Below are 6000 nucleotides of genomic sequence, written 5' to 3'. Positions count from 1 at the left end.
TAAGCAGCACCTTGCTATAATTATCCATTTTATTAACGAAGCAGGAGCTGCTAATCTCTTAAGCACTCAGAAGAGTTTCCAAGTATCAACTAATCCTTAAAAGTCCTTTACAAATCTACTTGTTCCCTTCAGGACGGCTCCAGGCAATGTTTTTCCCATGCAAATCAGTTCATCGCAGACCTCAGTAAAGCAATAAACACAAAATAGACCAGCCCAGATGTCTTACAGGTTGAAATGTGTAATTCTATGCAAGTTGCTTTGGGTTGGCTGCTGTGAGTTTTCTAGGCTGTGTTGCCGTGGTCTGGTAGTTTTTGCTCCTGATGTTTCGCCCACATCTATGGCTGGCACGTCAGAGGCATGTCACAGTAAGATGCCTGCCATAGATGTGGGTGAAACATCAGGAGCAAAAACTACCAAATCAGCCACTCAACCCAGAAAACCCACAACAAGCAGTTGATTCCAGCCATGAAAGCCAGCATAGTGTAGTGGTTAAGCGTAGTGGATGCTAGTCTGGAGAACTGGGTTTGATTCCCCATACCGCCGCATGAAGAAGAGTTTTGATTTTATAGCCCCCTTTCTCTCCTGTAAGGAGATTCAAAGGGGCTTATAAACTCATTTTCCTTCTTCTCCCCACAACAGAAACTTTGTGAGGTTGGTGGGGCTGAGAGAGTTCTGTGAGAACTGTGAATAGCCCAAGGTCACCCAGCTGGAATGTGGGAGTGGGGGAACAAACCTGGTTCGCCAAATAAGAGTCCACCGCTCAGGTGAAAGAACAGGGAATCAAATGCAGTTCTCCAGATTAGAGTCCACCTGCTCTTAACCACTATACCATGCTGGCAACATGAGTGGCACACACTTATCTGGTTAATTGGATTTGTTTCCCTGCAGCAGTGGAGTAGTGGCTAAGAGCAGGTGCACTCTGATCTGGAGGAACTGGGTTCAATTCCCAGCTCTGCCACTTGAGCTGTGGAGGCTTATCTGGGGAATTCAGATTCGCCTGTGCACTCCCACACACGCCAGCTGGGTGACCTTGGGCTAGTCACAGCTTTTCGGAGCTCTCTCAGCCCCACCCACCTCACAGGGTGTTTGTTGTGAGGGGGGAAGGGCAAGGAGATTGTCAGCCCCTTTGAGTCTCCTATAGGAGAGAAAGGGGGGGATATAAATCCAAACTCTTCTTCTTCTTCCTTCCAATGAAGCCTGCCGGGTGACCTTGGGCTAGTCACAGTTATTTGCAGCTCCCTCAGCTCCACCTGCCTCACAAGGTGTCTGTTGTGGGGAGAGGAAGGGAAAAGACTTTGCAAACCACCTTCTTTCCTTCCTGGAGAGAAAGGCGGGGTATAAATCCAAACTTTTCTTCTTCTCTTTGACAAAACATTGCTTTGGGTTCCTGAGGAGAAAAGGAGTGTAGAAATGCTCCAGTAAATACATACAACATGAACACATGAAGCTGTCTTCTGCGAAGTCAGACCCATAGTCTATCCAACTCAGTGTTGTCTACTCTGACTGGCAGTTGGACTCAAAGGTCTTAGGCCTAGGTCTTTCACATCACCTGGTTTGGAGATGCCAGAGATTGACGCTACAACCTTCTGAATTCCAAGAAAATGCTCTGCACCACTGAACAATGGCCCTTCCAATGTAACTGTTTCCTGTGCACATCCCCATACTCTTTGGGAATCACGACCCAGTAGTGGTTAGTTCAGCAGCGACAAGCAAATTTCACACTATAGCATTCTCTGTGTACATATCCTTTGCACGTTCTTAACAAGCAACTGCTTCCAAACACAAGGGAAGTCTATACCTGATCTGAAACATAAGAACATAAGAACATAAGAACAAGCCAGCTGGATCAGACCAGAGTCCATCTAGTCCAGCTTTCTGCTACTCGCAGTGGCCCACCAGGTGCCTTTGGGAGCTCACATGCAGGATGTGAACGCAATGGCCTTCTGCGGCTGTTGCTCCCAAGCACCTGGACTGTTAAGGCATTTGCAATCTCAGATCAAGAGGATCAAGATTGGTAGCCATAAATCGACTTCTCCTCCATAAATCTGTCCAAGCCCCTTTTAAAGCTATCCAGGTTAGTGGCCATCACCACCTCCTGTGGCAGCATATTCCAAACACCAATCACACGTTGCGTGAAGAAGTGTTTCCTTTTATTAGTCCTAATTCTTCCCCCCAGCATTTTCAATGAATGCCCCCTGGTTCTAGTATTGTGAGAAAGAGAGAAAAATTTCTCTCTGTCAACATTTTCTACCCCATGCATAATTTTATAGACTTCAATCATATCCCCCCTCAGACGTCTCCTCTCCAAGCTAAAGAGTCCCAAACGCTGCAGCCTCTCCTCATAAGGAAGGTTCTCCAGTCCCTCAATCATCCTCGTTGCCCTTCTCTGCACTTTTTCTATCTCTTCAATATCCTTTTTGAGATGTGGCGACCAGAACTGAACACAGTACTCCAAGTGCGGTCGCACCACGGCTTTATATAAGGGCATGACAATCTTTGCAGTTTTATTCTCAATTCCTTTCCTAATGATCCCCAACATAGAGTTTGCCTTTTTCACAGCTGCCATGCATTGAGTTGACATTCCCATGGAACTATCAACTAAGACGCCCAAATCCCTTTCCTGGTCTGTGACTGATAGCACTGACCCCTGTAGCGTGTATGTGAAGTTTGGATTTTTTGCCAAAATAAATAATAATATTTTCTCTCAATAATTTTTTGTCTGTGACCATTAAACATGAAAGAGTTGGCATTATCAGAGTCTAAATTCACTTATTATAAGAGTCCTCCTAAAATCTGAAACTCTGCAGAAGTTTTTCTTGGGGCAAGGAAGAACGCTCATTCTGACCTGGGAAAATGACTCACAACCTGATCCTACGCAGAATGACATCTTTCTAAGCCGGTTGAAGGGAAGAGACTTAAAAGCCTGTAAATCTGCTTAGGGTGTTGATTTTTATATTTCTTTACGCACATGGAGACTCCAGCGCAGACCGACCTTTGCGTTACTTTCTGGAACAAAAATACCTTACCTAAAAGCACAGCACCCAACAAGTCTAAGGCTCTTGACCTTTGAATTAAAATGTGACAGGAACATCTTGAAAATCTTATTGAAAGCATCTGGTGGTTTAAAGGAGCTAATTAAATTCGTCAGCAGATATAGGATCAGCATTTTCCTGGTTTAAAGGGTCAAAGGAGAAAGTACAATCGCAATCACCAAACAAGTGATTAGTAGGATCCCATCAAATTTAACAGTTGATGGGAGTTAACAGGTCTGAAATATAATTATAGAGACTACTATGCTGGGGAGTCATTTTTCAAAGTTGCATTATATGCATATTGACAAGGTCAGACATAGTCATGTTGGTCCACTGGGTTTTTTTTTTAAAAAGCCCAAGGGATTATATTGGATCTGTATAGCTATTAAGCTTAATTAAAAGAAGATCAGTTGGTTTTTATACCCCACTTTTCTCTGTCTTCAAGGAGTCTCAAAACAGCTTACAATCACCTTCCCTTCCCCTCCCCACAACAGAGAAAACTGTGACTAGCCAAAAGTCACCCAGCAGGCTTCATGTATAGGAACAGGGAAACAAGTCCAGCTCACCAGATAAGAGTCTGCAACAACAAATTTTAAAAACAAAATGGTTTACTTTCTTAACATATAACATCAAACATCAACATTTAACGTCACACTTCAAGGTCCTGTTCAAGTTTCATTTCAAGTCCTTCTTGTTACAGTCTTCTGATATTGCCAAGTCCAATTCTTCCTGCAAGTGGGTTGGCTCCTGAAGACTCCAAGGGCTTGGAGAACAGGATTCAACATGATGGTTTCCAGGAGAACTCTCACCCACTACAAACACAAAAAACCCTTAACAAGGTGTTAAGGGCTTATACAAATCAAGGTCCGAGTCTGGTAGCCTTGTCTCCTCCAAACTACATGAGCTCTGCAGCCTCCTGCTGCTTTGAGTCTCCACCCCTTTCTGGATCAACCCATTCTAAGCATGGGGGTTACACCTAGAGACTCCACTCTAATGGTGGCTGCCTGGAGAATCCACTAAAATGGTGGAGGATAGAAGGGGAGGAAACAGAACACTTCCTGCTTGCCATAGTTCGCACAGGCAAACAAGAAGCATCTGAAACCCAGGGTAAAGGGGGGAAAGTCACTAATTTAGTGACTTTCATGTAACCTAGGTTCAAATGTATCAAATGTATTTATTATTTATTATTCTAACAGGTTAGAAGCGGGGGGGGGGGGGGGGTCTGTGGGAACTTCTCCCCCATAATGCTTTTTTCACATTCCTTGAACCTGTTATATTTGGCCTTGGCAGAATCGCCCAATACAATGAAGTTATATGACAATAAGACAACCAAATCAGAGGCATAGAAACACAAGCGTTAAGGCGCAACTTCGAAATACTCCAAATGTCAAATGCTGGCACAAAAGAAAGCCTTAAACACAAGCAAATTTCACAGCGCCAAAAATGAAGCATTGTACGCTCTGCAAGCCACTGTAAATAGCAGGCCAGGTAAAGATTTAGAAGATGTAGATGTGGTCTGACCAGACGGTGCTAAGTTCTGAAAAAGAGTTTTTGGATCATTATGTTTTGATCTAAACCTATAGAGAGTTCCCATCTGAAGGCTGACCAACTCTATTGTGAGACAGAGTGCAGGACTAGGTGGGCCTCTGGTCTGATCCAACAGCTTCTTCCTATGTTGTAACAGTGAAACTGCACAAGAGCTTGGAGGGCAGGAAACCAGAGGAATAGCTCGCTGGGGTCTCTGATGTGAGAATTGTTGCTGTTGTAGAAACCGCGGGGATTTTCATTCTTCTTACAGCTAATAGGATCCTTGGAGCTCAAAGCCGTCATCTCATCAAGCTAAACGTCTTGGGCGCCCACTTTTAAGCATTGTGAATTCAATTAGGCTAATTAGAAAGCAAGGAGAGAAGGATTGCATTAATATAGCTTTACGGCATGAAACTCAAAAACCCTGCCTTCTTGGGAGAAACAGGAGGTGAGGGGAAGGCGTGTGAATCATACACTCAGTCAATCTCTTGGTTCAGCTAAAAATGGCAAAGAGGAACATGCTTGCTGCTTTTTGACTGCCTCAGTTCCCCTGCCTTTGGAAAATACAGCAGGGAATTCTCTCCACCTCGTAGGCCAGGAAAACTCTCCACTATTACATTTCTGCATTGTAGAGATCTCTAGGAATGACCACTGATCCTCAGACTTCAGAAATCGGATCCCCTGAAGTAAATGGATGTTTCAGAGGCTGGACTTTATGGCGTCACAACGTCACACGTTATGCTTAGGAATTGTGAGAAACTCTAGGGCAGGGGTAGGGAACCTGCGGCTCTCCAGATGTTCAGGAACTACAATTCCCATCAGCCTCTGTCAGCATGGCCAATTGGCCATTCCCTACCCCTGCTCTAGGGCCTATACGCTGCTTAACTTCAGCACAACAACAACACCAATCCTTGTGCTACAATGGCAGCTGCGGCCGAACCACTTTTAAGCAACTTGCACGGCCAGTCAGATGCTCGGTGGCCAATCAGAAGCCTTGGTAGGCAAAACCCCTACCTGTCCCCACTCACTTTCTAAAAACACTTCGCAGGAACCCAGAAAGGTGTTGCCGGGGAGACCCATCTTGGAATGGGTATCTTTTCACTGATTAATGTGGGTGTCATTCATGAGCATGTGGGCAGAGGCATAGCTGGGCCAGAGTGCGCCCGGTGTGCACTCTGTGTTTTCCGCCCCCTTCCTGCAGCGCCCTGCCCCCCCTCACCCCCCACCCCCACACTTACCTTACTTCAGCCTGGAAAAGCAGTCTGTTTCATTCAGGCTGAAAACAGCCTGGTAGGAACTACACTTCCCATGAGACCTTGAGGCTCACAAGGCCTCCTGGGAAATGTAGTTCCCGCCAGGCCATTTTCAGCCTGAAGGGAACAGGCTACTTCTCCAGCCTGCACTGTTTTAATAAGGAAAGTGTGGGGGCAGGGGGGACTCC

Source organism: Sphaerodactylus townsendi, linkage group LG07 (genome assembly GCF_021028975.2).
Source record: "Sphaerodactylus townsendi isolate TG3544 linkage group LG07, MPM_Stown_v2.3, whole genome shotgun sequence".
NCBI classification, from domain to species: Eukaryota; Metazoa; Chordata; class Lepidosauria; order Squamata; family Sphaerodactylidae; genus Sphaerodactylus; species Sphaerodactylus townsendi.
Note: the sequence above shows the minus strand (reverse complement) of the source record.